Consider the following 17782-nt stretch of genomic DNA (forward strand, 5'->3'; position numbering starts at 1 on the left):
ACCCAAGCACTGACACCCGATAGAATTAATTTGCTTTTGACATTTCACTTCATATTTGTTCGAGCTTATATTTAATTTATGATAAACCTGTGAAAGAGCCTGGCCTGGAAAATTGAGATAAAATTAGAAATGTTTCCCTACCTAATTTTCAAGTCTGGAATTACAACCAAATCTCGAGTCAATTTAGTTATTAAAAAAGTTCTGAGATAGAAAAATATTGCTCAATTGAACAGTAATATGCAAAGAAATGGCTCTGATGTAAGAATAACTTCTTGACTTTAGCATTTTATTCTTGGTACATTCTATTTTAACAAGTGTTACAGAATAGAGAGAGTTCGTCCACCCAGCACTAGCAGAGCCAAACACTAGACACTAAGAATTACAGTGGAGAAATATTGGCTGTTTTATTACGAATGGCGCCCCCCCCCCCAGAATGGGAAGCGAATGCTCAAAAGGCCAAACTCCCCAATGGCATGTAGGTTACAGATTACATAGAGCAAAATCACAAGACTGTGTGTTAGAGGGTCCGGGGTCTGCTGGGAGCTGATTTGCTGGAGGTGAGGTAAGGGTAAAGAATCATTTTTTCAGGTCTTGGGGACAGCTCTGAGGTCTTTTCTGGAGTCCCTCTGTCCAGTCTCATGGGAAAGTAGTCAGGGGTCCTTCCACCTTAGTGCTCAGATGTGGAAACGTAACTTAGGTCAAGATGTGATCTTTAGCTTGCCAGAGGTTCGGACAGTGTCACCATTGTCAGGGCCAGCTACTGTCTTCTGCTGCCTCTGGGGGTTGCTAATTAAGGTGAAAGGCTAGGTCTAGGAGGGGTATAGACAGTCAAGAGAGACAGAGACAGAGATAGAGATGATTTCTAGAGCTAGAATTTAAAACTAAATTTAATCCAAGTCATAAGGACTCTGAGTTTCCCAGGAACTTCTCAAATGACCCTTTACTGTATAAACTCTCAACTTTTTCTTTTCTTTTTTTTTTTTCAGGACATTGTGGTGTTACCTGGCAGTGTTTTTGATGTGCAAATCCTAAAACCCTTGAATAGAACTTTGCCATTTTTTATTTTAGCAAAGCCTCCTGATTGATTTATGCTTGATCGACAACATGTACTACTTATTTTGATTATTTATCTTACATATAAAAGGTGGGTCTGTATAACTTTCAGCAGTTTCAAAGATATTAATTCTTAATGGCTTTCTCTGGAAAGGAGTGAGGGGTAAATATTATGACCTCACTGTTTTCCCCTCTTCAGTTCCCTAGGGGTGCTCTCCAAGCATGGCATGAAGCCAGAGGGAAGTGGCAGCAATCATATCGAGTAGCAATAACAGACCAGCCTCTTGGGTGCAGAGCAAGGTGGACAAGGTAGGGAAAGAACATTTGGAGAAGCAAATGAAAATAGTGGCGGAAACTGAGTTGACCAGGGCTCTGCTGTCTTGTACCTGCCCCTTTGTTGACCATCTTGCTGCTGCCTCTCTGTTGCACATGTCATCCTGTGCATGTTCTTTGAGGCAGGGACTGAGAATCTAGCTCCACAGTGAATCCGCTATGCCTGGTACATGACAGGAGCTCTATAAATACCCATTAAATGCCCATTCAGTTAATATTTTTTGAGCTTGTGTTTAGAGAAAGGCACAGAGCACCTACACAGTAAATATTTATCAAATTCTCTCATTTAAGTGACTTCCTGAGCACAGACTCAGGCCTAGAGAAGCATACCTCTGACTAAACTCCATTCACAATCCCAACCGCCCAGTATAATAAATGCTCAGAGGCAGTCCTCGGGACTTCCGATGTGCTCCAGAAAAGGAGGTTGCTTAATAGCAATCAATCAACAGCTTTAGTTCTTTGCAGTGACTATCAATGTGTCTTGTAAATCGCTGGCTTTCAACAAGTACTGCCTTTGACAAAACTGAGTTGAAAGTTCCATTTAACTTAGATGGTGTTACACATATAGTAAATGTGGATCCAAGTGCCCCTCACCATCTGTCTCATTTCTGGAGTGAAAAGGAAGGAAATTGCAAGTGGGCATTGCAGTGGAAGTCTGAACATCAGTGCTTCCCTAGATAGTAAAAAGGATATTACCCTGTGGGAACGCACGCTGCAGGAGATAAGGCACAGCACACTCCCTCACCTTTGGCATTTTTCATTTTTCATGTAAACTTGGTCTCTTGATGCTTAGAATAGGCTCAACTAAATACACCAGAATAAAACACCTTAGACATTTGTGTCTTCAAATGTTGACAGTAAAAGAAATGTACTGGCATCATGAGTTTAGTCTCAGTAGACTAGACCAACAGCCTCCACTATAACACCACCCCCAGGTCTCAATTAGTGCATTCAAGTTGCAAGTCAGGCAGTGATATATCTATTATCATTATTACTCAAAACCCACCTAACATATTTTTGCTAAACCTTGTTTAATTTTATAAAGTAGTAGGTCTTAGGAAATTGTCTGCAATATAAAAAAATATATATAAACTTATTTATGATAAGTCAGATGTAAAAAAAGTAAATACTGGGTGGTAAGACTTGTTTGTGGAATTTTAAAAGTCATAGTTATAGAAACAGAGAGTAGAATGGTAGTTGCCATGAGCTAGGGTGTAGGGGCAATGAAGAAATGTTAGTCAAAGGATACAAGTTTCCAGCTATAAGATGAATATGTTCTATGAATGTACACTATGTTAACTTTCCTATATAATAAAAGGCTAATATGCAAATTGTATCCTCGGGAGTTCAACTGACCGGGAGTTCCACCGCTCACTATGATGTACCCTGACCACCAGGGGGTGGCATGGAACAAATGAAGGCCCCGGCCAGCAGCCAGAAGGCCCTGATAGGCCCTGATCGCCAGCCAGGCCTAGGGGCTCTACCCATGCACGAATTTCATGCACTGGGCCTCTAGTAGTTAATAATACTGTATTGTACACTTAAAATTTGCTAAGAAAGTACATCCTAAGGGTTCTTACCACAAAAAATAATAGAAAAGTATGTAAAGTGATGGGTGTCTTATTTTGACTGTGGCATTCATTTCACAGCTATACATATACTAAATTATTACACTATACACCTTACATATATACAGTTTTAATTGTCAATTATACCTTAAGCCTGAGAGGAAAATAAATCTATTGAGGGAAATTATCCTAAAAAATCTTATTGATAATGACACAATAATCTAAATTTGTTACTTTTACCCAAATATTATTAGTTCTCCAAAGAAAGCTTTGTATACAGTTGTTTTATTTCCAAAGAGACCCATTCTCTTTGCCTCTTGTTTCCTGTGACCTTTCTGAACTGTTTAAACTTACAGGTCTTGTAAAATGTCAGTTTTCTGGTGATAAATATTAGCTCCTATGCTTGCAGAAAACGACTTACTAATTTGCAGGACAGAGTTATCAACAGAACTGCATCCTTTTCACACTGGGGCTCATTTTACTCAGATGTACTAGAAATTCCTTTCATGAAATTTGAGAGATTAACCCTCCCTCGAGTGCTGTGTCCCAGAGACAGACACACACACACACACACACACACACACACACACACACACACAAAAGTGTCTCATATGTTACCTTGTACTGCTAATGCCTCTGCCTCATTGATGCTTCTCAAGGCAATGGAGGGTGGGGTTTGGAATCATACAGAGCTTAAATCCCAGCACTGCCACTAGCAAGTAACATGGCCCTGGACAAGCTACTTACACTCTCTGTGTCTCAATTTCCTTGTCTGTAAAGTGAGGATAAATAGCATTGATGTGTAGGGCTATTGCCAAGATTAATGAGCTAATTCCAGCAAAACACTCTACATGATGAAATCCAGAGTCCCTTTTTTTGTCTTATAACTCTGAGTTTGCTTGCATTCGGTAATTAGATGTAGCTGTTGTATTTACAGGGCAAGAAATGACTGGAGACGTGGCTTCTAGCCGTGGGACTCCCTCACCCATGTGATCTTCCTGGCTTCCATGATTAGGGAACTGAAGAGATGGGGATGGGGTTCAGAACCAGTCCCTGACACTTAAATAACTCTTCTCCTTAGATGTTTTTATTCAACACACCTTAATTAAGAACCTTAGATTGAATCATATGAAACTGCCAATGGTCTACATTGGGTAATTTCACACATTTGAATATCATGCCCCAGGCAAAAGGTTAAGGAAGCCAAGATTAACAAAACAAACATGGACTCTGTCCTCACAGAACTGATGATACAGGTGGTGAGGAAGACAAACAACATACTAATGGGAAAAAAAAGAAGTGAAGGGGGTTATGGCAGCAAATAGCATTTACCCATGAAACATATCCAAGGGGCAAGAGGCCAGGAGTATTCAGAAAAACATCTCTCCTTATGGAAACCAAATGAATGGGTCATCATGGTTTGGAGGGTGTATTGCTGTAACAAATTACCACAAACTTAGTGTATTAAAACACTACCTATTTATTATCTTACAATTCTGGAGGTAAGAAGCCCCAAATCAGGTTTATTAGGCAAAATCAAGGTATAGGGAGGGTCAATCTCCCTCTGGAATCTCTAGAGAGGAATTTGTTTCCTTAGCTTTTCCATCCTCAAGGGCTGCAGTCCTTGCATGTCTTGGCTCATGGACCTTTTCCTCCAACATCAAGGCCAGCAGCACAGCATCAAGTGGTCATTTGCCTCTTCTGTTTGTCTAATCTCCCTTGTATAAGGATGCCTGTGATGCATTGGGACTCACCTGGATAATCCAGAATAATCTCCTCACCTCACAATTATTCATTTAATAACATTTTCAAAGCCTCTTTTGCCATATAAGGCAATGTTCACAGGATCTAGGCATTAGGACCTGGATTTCTTTGGGAACACTATTCAGTCTATTACCCAGGAGTTGAAAGCTAATTATTTGCAGGAGAGATCTTGGGGGATACAGCAACCTAAACTGAGATCAGACACATGCAGAACAAGGAAGGATATTGCCCAGGTGGATGGTCTTCACAGAACCCAGGAAACTGAACATCTCACTGACATTAATAATAACAACAACATTAAGTGGTTACTACCACTTATTTACTGCTTATTATGTGTCAATACAATGTTAATATTTCACTGTACTATCCCATTTGAGCTTCAGGAAAACCTCTAATATCCTAACTAATTTTAACACTTTTTTCATAATTTCAATAGGCTTTTATGAAAGCAGATAAACACATGTGTACATAAACATATAAGTTTGATTCTATAATGGTACTTCATGGCCTTATAAAGGCTTTTTTATTTTTTGCATCTGCACAATTTTAAATTACTTTTATTCAAGAGTTCCTGATGCTCCAATATGTGTTCTATTACCACCAAAATTGCTCTGGGTTGTTTCTGTTGCTGGGAAATTTTTTGCTCAGGGTCAGTTTATTAACAAATATTCATTGAATATATACTCTCTTTCAGGTACGTGGGATACAGGGTTGACCAGATAGTTCTTGTCCCCTCAACATCCACAGTTTTTTGTGGTTGTTGTTTTATTTTGTTGTTTGTTTGTTTTGTTTTTGTGTGGGTGTGTTTTTTTTTGGAGGGGGGGAAATAGTATATAGATAATTACTGCACAATGTGATTTTTTTTTTCCCACAATAGAAGCAAGTACTGGAAACTATAGAAGCACATGGTGAAGAAGAGAGTTGGCCCAGTCTTAAGAGATCTGAGGAAGACTTCCTGGAAGAAGTGACTTCCGAAGTAGGATGTAAAGCATAAGTAGGAGTTTGAAGACAAACAGTGTGGAAGAAGAAAACTATTGCAGGTAGGGCGAGAATAATTTACAAAAATCCAAAGAGAACATGGGATACTATCGGAATCTTAAATAGTTTAGTTAGGCCTCAGGCTAGTATGGGAGAGGTAGAGCAGTAAAAGATGAGGCCACACACTATGCTAAAGGAAGATCATAAATGTTTATCTGTCATATTAAAGAATTTGGATTTTAGCCTCAGGGCGCTGGCATGTGGAGGAGGGATGTGGAACACAGGGTTATAACCAAGGAAATGACACCACTGAATTTAATTTTAGATCAACTTTTTATTGTGGAAAATTATTTTTTATCAACTCCCGTCCCTTGTAAGCCCACCCTAAATAACACATTATGTAAGTAAAGACAGTACACTTGCTTTGCAAACACAGCTTCTAAATGGTTCTCCTATCTCTCCATACCAGCCATTGCACACGTATACACTCCCCTCAATTGCTCCTAGAAGAAACTTCATTGACAATGAAAATAAGGCCAAGGGATCGCAAACAGAAACTGACCAGGATTTTTTTTTTTTAAAGCAGTAAGTTATTTTAGTTCAAAATAGAAAGTATCCCACAATCCTGTCCTGACAACTTTTCAGCTGAAAGCTACTTCTGAAAGGTACCAACAACTTAAACATACACCTCCCTGCCCCTGGCAAATTCCCAGCCCCGTGTCAGTATTTTAGCCTTTTTCTCCTGCTCCTCGCTTTCCTTTCAGCCTACATAAACCACTGACCTTTACTGGTTCTCATCCTTCCTGGTCTCCTGCCCCAGCTGAAAGTAAATATGGAAGATCCTTATCGAAAAGAAGAAAGAGAAGCCAGTATTTACGGAGCACTGGTTCAAGGCATGTTAGGTATTTCCTGATATCTTTACTACATTCATTTATTGTGTCCTTATGTCAACCCTGTGGAGGCAGGTAAAACCCCTATTCTGTACATGAGAAATTGAATCTCCAGGTGATTCATTTCTCCTTTCTCTGTGCCTGGCACTGGGACACTGGGCTAGAAGTTTGGGGTCACAAGGCGTGGTTGGGGAGGAATTTGAGGTCAGATTCTTTTGGCTCATGCCTTTCCAACTACATCATAAACAGGGCTTGGCCCCTGTTATCGAGGGCTTTGTTGTTGGTGCCAGTGCTCACACAGCTTGCTGAGTTTCTGGTTCCCTGGTTTGCCCTCCCTGTGGTGTTCTCAGTTTATTACCTGCCCTCTCAGACTTTGGAAACTTCATATTACTTTGCCCTTGGGTGCCTGTAGCCTCCTGATTGCTGGCTGCTCACCTGGGTACACCCCATTTCCTCTTTGGTCTGTTCCCAGCTCTGAGCTACTTACTTGGTTTCAGTGTCCGAGCTCCACTCTGCACACCAAAACCCTATTTGCCAAGCACAGCCCAACATCTTCCTGGTTTCCAAGCACTTGCAGAACTCTCGGTGCTTGGAAACCAGGCCTGCAGGTCTGTTGTATCCTGTTCTTCAGCAAAAGAGCTTTAGAAACTACGGTCTGTTTCCTGCATCTCCTACCATTGAGCATTTAAAGTGTTTAGTTCTTTTTCCAAATTAAGTCATAAAAAGCTTTACAATTAATTAGTAATGCTCTCTGTTTTGATCTAATTAAACCCAGTTATTTCTTACAAACTTAATGCAAACAATACAACCTGGCTTATGAGTAAATTTGGCCAAAGAATATAGCTAGAACTCTGGCCTGGTGGTCTGGTAGGTTGAGTGTTGTCCCATGCACCAAAAAGTTAAGGGTTCAATTCCCAGTCAGAGCACACGCTTAGATTGCAGGTTCAATTCCCAGTCAGAGTATATAAGGGAAGCAACTGATCAATGCTTCTCTCTTACATCAATGTTTTTTCTCTCTCTCCCTTCCTTTCTCTCTAAAAAACAATTTGAAAACATATTATATATGTACATATATTAGTATACATGCCCACATATATACATGTGTACATGTATACATATATACATATATATCTGTCCTCGGGTGAGGATTTAAAAATAACAATAATAAATAATAAAATAAAAAGAATATAGCTAGAGAATCACAAGGCTATAAAATCTTTGAGGGTCCATTTAGCTTACCTTTAACCTTGAGAAAGAAATATGAGAGAGAAAATAAGAAATATGTGTGTGTGTGTGTGTGTGTGTGTGTGTGTGTGTGTGTGTGTATAAACTTCAGGGGATGATCTGTTTAGGGTATTCTTCATCTAGGGCCATTCATACTGGAGCTCAGCAGATTTAAGAAAGAGTCTTAGCTCCATTAAAAGCAGGGTTTGAATAATTTTCATAAAGGGAGTCTTTCCAGTGGCAGTTATCCAACTTGTAAAATTTAGTATGTAATGGCCAAAACTCAGGACATACTACTGGTTTGATATTTAAAAAATATATAGATAAATTTTTAACTAATAATAATGGGTTTTCTGATCCAAGGCAAGATATGAATGATCAAATCTCATGCTTCAGGCTATAAAGTAATTACTCCAGAGAACACAGTTCCTTTGCTTGTGTTGTGAGGGTAGGGGGAAGAGAGAGAAAATGAGAACCAAGATGCACACTGAGCAAACCTATCTTCCTTCCTGGAACCCTGAGCCATTCCAATTTTGCAACCAAACTGCCCTGACTTTGAAACAGAGGTAATATAGCTTTAGCCACAATATATAAAGGTCTGATTTTTGCCAGTCCTTTCAAAGTCTTCCCTTAATTTGCCAAGGTTAACCCCTCCCTCTAAGTAAAACAAACGTATTGTTTTGCTAGTTAACATAAAGACAATCACTGAATGCCCATGTCAGTATAGGATGTTTATAAGTAGTGGAAGCCTGGTACAGAGGCTCCTGTTCAAACTGGGTTATAATGACTTCACAGCAGTGCCGGCACTGTGCCAGATGGCATTGACTTGTAACTCACGTTTAAATCCGATTTGGTATATCCATCATGGTAATCCAACACACAGTAAGTTCATTTGTTTGTTTATTTTTTTATTTCTTAAGATCATATTCAAATGAAAATGATAAAGCAAAACAATAAGCACAAAAACTTTAGTTTGGGGATTTTCGTTTGACAGGCCCAGATTTTAATTTAATGCTAACCAATTACTAGTTGGATAACATTAAGCAAGAAATTTAATCTGACATTCTGCTGCAGAGATTACAATAAGAAATATTTAAAAATCACAAATAATGATACTAACTACATAGTGTTATTGGGAGGATTTAAAGAAATAACAGGCAGTGTCCAGCGTATAATAAAATGATAAGCAAACGATCTTATACTCTTATAACTAATATAATGTTCTTCTCATACTGATACTTGGATTTATAAATTAAGAGAAATTCCTATACTGCTTTCACCTAAAATATATATTTTTGTGAGTAGCAGTTTCAATAAATAGGAGCCTTAATACAGAAATTCCAGACTGGGTCCACTTATCATTATATCGTTACTTAATAATTAAACCTTCTTATGCCATTGAAATCAGACTCCGTGGCTGAAAGTACGGTTTCTAAGTTCTTATTACCCAAAGCGAGTTCAGACAATCAACAGCAGTAATAGCATCTAGGAGCTTGTGAAAAATTTATAATCTCAGGATTTTCTAGACTACTGAATCAGAAAATGCATTTAAACAAAATCTTCAGGTGATTCATATGCACATGAAAGTTTGAGAAGTATTGTTTGAATTTAGCATATACCTGGAGAATTGGTTAAAATGCAGATAGTTGGATCCAACCCCAGAGTTTCTAGTTTAGTAAGTTTGGAGTAGGCCTAAGATTTTGCATTACTAACAAGATGATGTGATGTTGCTAGTCCAGGGACCACACTTTGATAATGGCTAGGGCATTCAGTAGAGACTCTGGAAGGGTTATACTTGAGTAGTAAGACTAACTAGGCTTAAGTAAAGACCCATTCTAGACCTACTATAATAAGGATTAAGAATAAGCATTGAAAGTATCGAATCAACCTTTAAGTAACAAAACTACCTGCCACAAAAAAAGCTCAACGCTCCTTAAAGAAAAAAAAAACAAAATCCAAACAGTCAACAATATAACATTCAAAATATTGATCATCTAATAGAAAATTACTAGCCATGCCAAGAAGTAGAAAAATGTAACCCTAAGCAAGAGTCAATCAACAGAAACAAACATAGAAATGAAAGAGATGATGGATTTGGCAGAGAAGAGTGTTACAACAGCTATTGTATGTATATATTTCAATATGCTCAAGGATTTAAAGAAAAACATAAACATAAAAAAAGAAAAATGAAAAATATATTAAAGAAACTAAATGGAATTTCTAGAGATGAAAGCTAAAATTAAAAGATGACTGAATGAATTAGCAGCACATATATAGCCAAGAGAATTAAAAATATATCCATACAGCCTGGCCAGTGTGACCTAGTGGTTGAGCCCTGAACCACAAACCAAGAGGCCACCAGTTCAATTCCTGGTCAGGGCACATGTCCCAGTTACAGACACAATCCCCAGTAGGGGGTGTGCAGGAAGCATCAAGTTGATGTTTCTCTCTCATTGATGTTTCTATCTCTATATCCTTCTCCTTTCCTCTCTCTCTCAAATCAATAAAAAATATTTAAAAATTTTTTTAAATAAATATACACATAAAAACTTGTATACAAATTTCCATAGGAACATTACAATACTCAAAAAGTAGCAACAAACTCAGATGACTATCAACTAATGAACAGATAAACAAAAGGTGGTATGTACAGTCAAATAAACAAACTAAGTATTGTTATAATATGCTACCCATGATTGAACCTTTAAAACAGTGTGGTAAATGTAAAAAGCCAGTCACTAAGGCTATGTTATATGATTCCATTTTTATTAAATGTCCAGAATAGGTGAATCTATAGAGACAGAAATAGAACAGTGATTTTTTGGAGCTGGCAGGGAGGCTTGGGGGGAAATGAAGAATGTTTGCTAATGGATATGGAATTTCTTTTTGGTGCCATGAAAATGGTTTAAAAGTAATTGTGGCAATGGTTGGACTCTTTGAATATACTAAGAGCCATTGCTTTGTGTACTTTAAGTAGGTCAAATGTGTGATATATGAATTATTTCTTAATAAAGTTGTTATATTAAAAGATAGAAAAGAAAAAAGTTAGCACTGGTTCTCACACCTAGGAGATCATTAGTGACCTTGGCTGGAACAATTTCAGTCTGAGATGAGAGAGTAAACAGAAGCCAAATTTATATTGTGTGTTGTGAGATAAAGGGGTATAGGGTAGAGGAAGTGGTAATATGCAAACCATGATAATAGACTTCCCTCTTAAGTTTAGCTGTAAAGGGAAGAAAACACAATGTAATTTCGAGGACTTTGTGTGAAAGGGAATGAGATAATAGGAATTGAAAAAAAAAAAGAAAGATACAGAGAGTGGGGGTGGGAAAGATAACTGGCTGCAAAGTGTGAGAAGAGATCTAATCTAGAGAAATAAAAGGGATTAATCTTTCATATGAGATTACTCTTCAATTGATAAAGGAAGGAAGAAATAAAGAACACATGTTCTGCCCTTGAGTTTCTCACTTGGGGCAGCAACTTGTCTATCTGACTGAGAAGATATTGCTCAGAGATCTCTAAGTATCTCCAACGTTTTAGTACTATCCCTCCTGACACCTGGGATGATACTGGTGGTGGTAGTGGTGATGTGTGTGCATGTGGGGGAAGAGGGAGACCATTCTTCTCAATGAGGAAGTGACAATTCCCACAAGGAAACCTGATGATTTTGAAGGCACAGCACCTATGGGGGATAATCAAGCCAAATTCAGAGATTCTAAAACAAGAGCTGCAAACTGAACTGTCTACAACGTCCAGGAAGTTAATAATAATACCCAATGTTTATTGAGCACATATTATGTGCAAACACCAGTCTAAACATTTTACATTAATCAACTTACTTAATTCTCACAGCAGCCTAATGATGTAGGTATTCTTAACCCTACTTGACAGGTAGAAAGAACATTGAGGCACACGAAGATAAAGGAACTTGCCAAGGACACAGTATATATCTGGACTAGCAAAGTCTTTTCTGAGTCCTGGCAAAAGAACTTGTGATTCACCAGAAACACAAGAAAAGAAAGGTCTCTAATAAACAACTATGAGGCCATCTACCACTTACCTTCCTATCTCCCCTCCTTGCCTCCTGGACTTGTGTTAAACATGGGGCTTTTAGTCCATCCTCAGAATAGAGATGCAGAATAGAAAACATCTTAGCTGCCATCTAGAATGGACTCCTCAGCAACAGGGGGTCTTGTGTTCATCTGACTCCTTTTGTTTTAGTGTCATCCTTTTTGGTGCATCGGACACAGACCTGGGGAGCTGGCACCTTTTTCTTCCTCTCCCGATTGCTCTCTGTGTAAGTAATAAACTGAATCTCAAACGGGCCCACTGTATGTTTACCAGTCAAGTCAGTTAGGCTTTGTCCTTGGCCTTGCCCTGTCTTACATGTGTGTCCAACCCACCTGCTCAAACAGAAGGAAATGTACTGATTCCTGTAACTGAAAACAGGGCCCAGTTGAACATGATCAGTTCAGATGAAAGGATCATGATGCAGTCTTTCTTCTCATTATAGACTCAGTTTTCCTCTCTGTTTAGCTTTGCTTTTAGACTGGCTAGCTCCATAGATGGTCCCTGGAATGACCAGGTTCACAAAATCCTTAGAACTAACTATCCAGTGGAACCACAGGTTCTCTTTCCCAAACACCCCAACAGGAATCACGGGACTGACTTTCACGGGACTGGTTTGAATTGTGAATGGAATATGAAAATCATCTCTGGCCTTGCCATGTTCTTGCTGTTGGAGGCAAGAATTGAATTATCCCCACCCAAGCTACATGGATTGAGATGGGTGAGTTGTGACTTATTAAAGGAAATATAAAGCCCTAAGAAAGCCAGAAAACACTGACTTGGTGAACATTCCAATATCTCTGTACCAGAGGCCAAGGTACCACTCATTCCATGATGCATATTTAAGAGCCTACCTTAATGCAGTTAAATGGGTAGACACATGAGAAGTCAGAAACAAAATATATGGACCAGGAAAACATTTATGAGAGATCTTGGAATCTTGGTTAAATGCGGATTCTGATTCTCTAGAGCTGAGGTGAGGCCAGAGATCCTGCATTTCTTACAAGCTCCCAGGCAATACTGAGGCTGCTGGCCCATGCTGGTAGCAAGGATCTAGAAGGCAGAAATGTACAATGGAATAGGCACAGATCACAGGTAGTGTAAATCAAATCCTGTTTTTCATTGTTGCTGGTTTTGGTCTCCATGCCAAGGAGCATACATCTAATTGGTCAAGCTTAGATCACATGGTCACCCCTAAGCCAAGGAACACTAACCTTATAATTGCTGGCAGAAAGAAGTTCCTCAAAAGCAAAATTAGACTGCTGCTACCATGAGAAAGAGCAATACATGCCATATGGTCCTGCAGGGACATAGGTAGTAAGGCACCCCTCTGAAAGCTAAAAATAGATCTCCAAATCAGGTCTCTTCCACAGTAGCTTAGGAATACCATGCCTAGAGTGATGTATCTAAAATAGTGCCATACAACCTGTTCACAGCCCATTTTCAAACACTTCTGTCTGCATTGGAAAGATGAAAGGCACAAACCAATGTTAACGTAGCCAGCAATCATTACAACACAGTTACTACATGACCAAAGGTATCAACCCACACAAGAGTCCACTGTTAGCACATCATTCACTTCAGGCCTTGGTGCTTGTCTGGGAGAAACGGTTTGCTGTCCCAAGAGATCTCTCTTATATTCTCACAAGGCAAAGTTATCTTTTGTTCCAGTAAAGAAACTATTTCTGCCTTCAATCCTATGCTACACTTCCTACCACTGACTCACAACTCTCCATTAAATCCCATGACCCTCTCAGCCCAAGGTTCTATCTGGCAGAATTGCTAAAACGACACAAGCAGCAAAATAACAGCAACATTAAAGCATGACCATTGTATGAGTGTGCATCATATGTAGGAGCTGTTCTAAGACTTCACATGCATTATCCCACTTACTGCAAAATTGGGGGGTTGTACTGGTCGGTGTACCTCAGCTGGAATCCCATTTCCTGGAGCCCCTTACCTGTGTAGTTCCAGGTTAAGTTTGGCCACAGGAAAGATTTGGTTGCGATCTGAGAGGTGGAAGTGAAGTGGCTAACATGCTCTGTTCATCATTGTCTAGAGGTGATGAGGGGCAGGTACAGAGGTGATGGTGGGTTCCCGTCTATTATTGAATTCCCCTGCTCCATACCCAGCTTTCCATCCCAACTTCTGGGCCTGCTGACCAAATGTGACCACAGACTAGGGTTGCCAAATTCAGCAAATAAAAATATAGCGACATTGAGCTAAATTTAGATTTCAGATAAGAATCATTCTCTAAAAAGTGTAAGTATCTCCCATGTAATATTTGAGACATACTTATACCCAAAAATTATTTGTTGTTTATTTTAAGTTCATATGAACTTGGCATCCTGCAGTTTATCTGGTAATCTGCATAGAACTAACTCAAGGATTTTTACTGAGAATTCACAGAGCCAGCAGCCACAAAGAGCCTTCCATAGACTTCTACAGCAGCTGGAATACCCAGAATCTGGAAACCCTACTTCTTCCCTCATGTCAGGACTGCTGGCTAACAACATTTTTCTGCTCCTTGCAAATATTTATTTCCCCAGATTTCTCCCAGGGTTGTGTAAGGTTGCATTCCTATAGTGCATTCTTCATTCCATGACACTCACAGATTTCTACTCCCTGATTAAATGCTAAGACTCATTCTGACTTTAGGAGGAAGGTGCTGTTACTATTTCTATTTCACTGAAAAATAAACTTTGACACAAAGAGGTAAAGTTGCTTGCCCAGAATCATACGTCTGAAAATAGAATTTAAACACAGGATTTTGCTTAAATAGCTGGCTTACTGGTAACTACCATAATACATCGCCATAACAGAATAAAGAGAGAAGTATTATATAATTGTCTTAACAGTATACATAGGAAGAGATATTATGCATATCTAGTATATATCGTATATAAATATATTATGTAGAATTATATATATGACATATATAACATATGCATATGGACTATGTAACTGATTATAGGTATAGATATTCACCTTATATATAAAATTTAGCTCCAGTATTTCATAGATATTAATTTTTCAACTGTACTCACTAGTGGATATCAAAATGCCACCATTGAAAATATATATACACATTCTCAACTGCATACATTTGGTATTTATTAGGGACAACAGTTGAAAAACCAGTTTCTTTAAAATCCTGGAAGTAAACTGTCATATAAACAAGAAAGAATGGGTGAAATTGTTTCTTTGGATAATATTGGTAACTCAAAAAAAGAAAAAGAGTGAGCTCATTAATGTTCGAATGAGGATGCATTTAAACAGAGGTTGATAAGTTCTCTGTGTGGGAGGGTTCCTGAGACAGTTTAAGGCTGTGGAAAAAAAATGCTTAGAAGAAAATGATAGATAATTCCAGTTAATGAGTGCACAGCACACTAATTATTGTAATAAAATATGTTTAATTAAAGGGAAGTCTGCTTTCTAATGATTGTACTGACTATAAATCAGTTTGGAAAACCTGAAAGATAGCTAAAGACAATATGTATAAAGGCTGCAGGGAAAGTCTATGCGAGGAGGATAAATATGTGCTTACTAATGTGTTTAGAGTTAGCATTCTAGCAAACCTAGACTCTTTTAATAAAATGTTCCCTAATCTCTTAAGGCAATTCCCAGGCGAAGAGAGAAGTATTTGGAAATAAATTTTAAAAATTCTTAAGAAAATCATTTAAATATATTTAAAGATAATTTTGGAAAAAAATACATTTTAACATCCATTTGCAGAAAAATGTGAAATTATAACAAGTCTATTCAGACTAAACTCCATTCATATCATCAAAATATCAACCAAGCCCATTCAGTCCCGGTTTGTAGTGGGACTGAGGAATGGCATATAAAGCATATTTTCATGCTGTACTACAGTCACACAATCATTAGTGGTTCAGTGGACAGGGAACAACAACTGCAGAGAGTCAAGTTGGGAGTTTCAACCCAGGGTTGCAAACACGTGACCCTTTCTGCCTCTGATTTTTTATGAGTGTATAATAATGTGTGTGTGTGTGTGTGTGTGTGTGTGTGTGTGTGTGTGTGTGAAATGTTATCAGGCATATCTTCAAGAAAATTTCAATCTGGGGAGAATTCATAATGATTCATTTTCTGGGCGTATTCTGCCCTTGAACCAGCTACTTTGCTTTCCTCTTCCTGGACAAACGGTGGAAGGAGGCAGTAGTGTCCTGGGGCCTACCTGTACCAGCTCATGAGACTGACTGTCAGATTTTTGAGAAACCCTCAGGCTGCTTATTAAACACAGCCATTTTTAAAATTAAATTATATAAACTTACAAATAGGTAAAGTATACCATGATAAAGGTAACAACTACTGGATAATCCCTAATTGTTTCCCTGCTTTCTTGTCTTCTATGCTCTTGAGGTGATCTAATTTGTCATATTTGTGTATTGCTGTACACCTCTTCATGCCTCCACTTTCAGGAACTTCACATGAATCGTTCAAAATTGACCAGGGTGGGAATGTTTGCTCACTGAAATCAGCGTGTGCTACCAATGAGAGCTCACCTGCGCCCTAGATGGTTGTTAACCATTTACCAGCACACGCCTGGATAGAGGCCATGGTGGGAAGTGAGTCAGGGTCCTCGATATGGAGGGCAGTGATAACAGGTGAGTCTGCAGAAGAAACCACACAGATGTGATGTAAATACATTGTCATTCTGCAGAAGCTAGGCCAACAGAAATTGAGATTCTGGCTAGAAGCAGTTGAGATAAGATCTTAGAAAAGCAAACAAAAGCCAGAAGGTCTAAAGAATTAGGTAGGTGGTGAAACTGTAAAACAGTTATTGAACTCAGTAGATTAGCAGGTTTTATAAGGTGGGAGGCATGGACAGGGAAAAGGCATTTAAAGGCAGGGACACTGATTTCCACGTTTACCCTACGTCACTTCAAATAAGACCCTAATTTTTGAAATTATTTATTTTCCCTCAATTCAGAGATCTTAAATATGCAATGTCTGATCTCACATTAAGAAGGAAAGAAGCCAGCCCTGACTGGGTGGCTCAGTTGGTTGGAGCATCGTCCCATATAACAAAAAAGGTTGTGAGTTTGATTCCCAGTCAGGGTACATAGTACCTAGGTTACAGGTTCAATGCCTGGGCATGTACCAGAGTCAACTAATGGATGTTTTACTCTCTCATTGATGCTTCTCTCTCTCTCTCTCTCTCTCTCTCTCTCTCTCTCTCTCTCTCTCTCTCTCTCTCTCTTCTCTCTCTCTCTCTCTCTCTCTCTCTCTCTCTTCTCTCTCTCTCTCTCTCTCTCTCTCTCTCTCTCTCTCTCTCTCTCTCCCTTCCTATCTCTCTAAAAGTCAATAAAAGCATATCCTCGTGTGAGGATTAAAAAATAATAATAATAAAAAGGAAAGAAGCCAGATTAAAACAATTTAAACAAAGGTATGATTAACATTGTTTAATTCTAGAACAAATATTCATGCTCATACACACACACCCCCACACACACATACATGTCAGCTAGAATAACATTGATTGGGGGGAAGCTATCAGAGATAGAATTAATGGCAGATACACAGGTTCCCAGTTGCTCATTCATTGTAGCAGAGCCAGTCATAAGATTCAGATGACCCTAAACCTTGCTCTGTGAACTTAAGTTCCATGATTAAGGAAGCACTGACTCCTCCCTGGTGTAATCCCCTGCTGTGATGTGTTAGAAACTTGGCTTCAACTGTATCCTGCCCATTTAGTGGTCATAAGTGGTGGGATATTGTCTCTACCCTAGACACTAGGGTCCAGACCTTATAGTTCCAGTTATATGACACACCAAACTAGCAGTAGGAATTGCAACATCAGGGTTTACACTTGGGGATGCATCAGGCCTTCATCAAAGGTTGGAGACCAACCCTTGCATTTGACTAGGCTGGCTCATCCTGAGG

General features: G+C 38.9%; 1 long non-coding RNA gene across 1 annotated transcript; it reads left to right on the forward strand.

Moving 5' to 3' along the window:
- The first annotated feature begins 1109 nt into the window (after window positions 1-1109).
- On the forward strand, window positions 1110-6102 carry LOC129147264 (uncharacterized). The gene is made up of 3 exons (XR_008554642.1): window positions 1110-1144; window positions 1253-1362; window positions 5596-6102. It is a non-coding gene; the product is annotated as an uncharacterized LOC129147264 (long non-coding RNA).
- The last annotated feature ends 11680 nt before the right edge of the window (window positions 6103-17782 follow it).

This window comes from Eptesicus fuscus, chromosome 19, assembly GCF_027574615.1.
Source record: "Eptesicus fuscus isolate TK198812 chromosome 19, DD_ASM_mEF_20220401, whole genome shotgun sequence".
NCBI classification, from domain to species: Eukaryota; Metazoa; Chordata; class Mammalia; order Chiroptera; family Vespertilionidae; genus Eptesicus; species Eptesicus fuscus.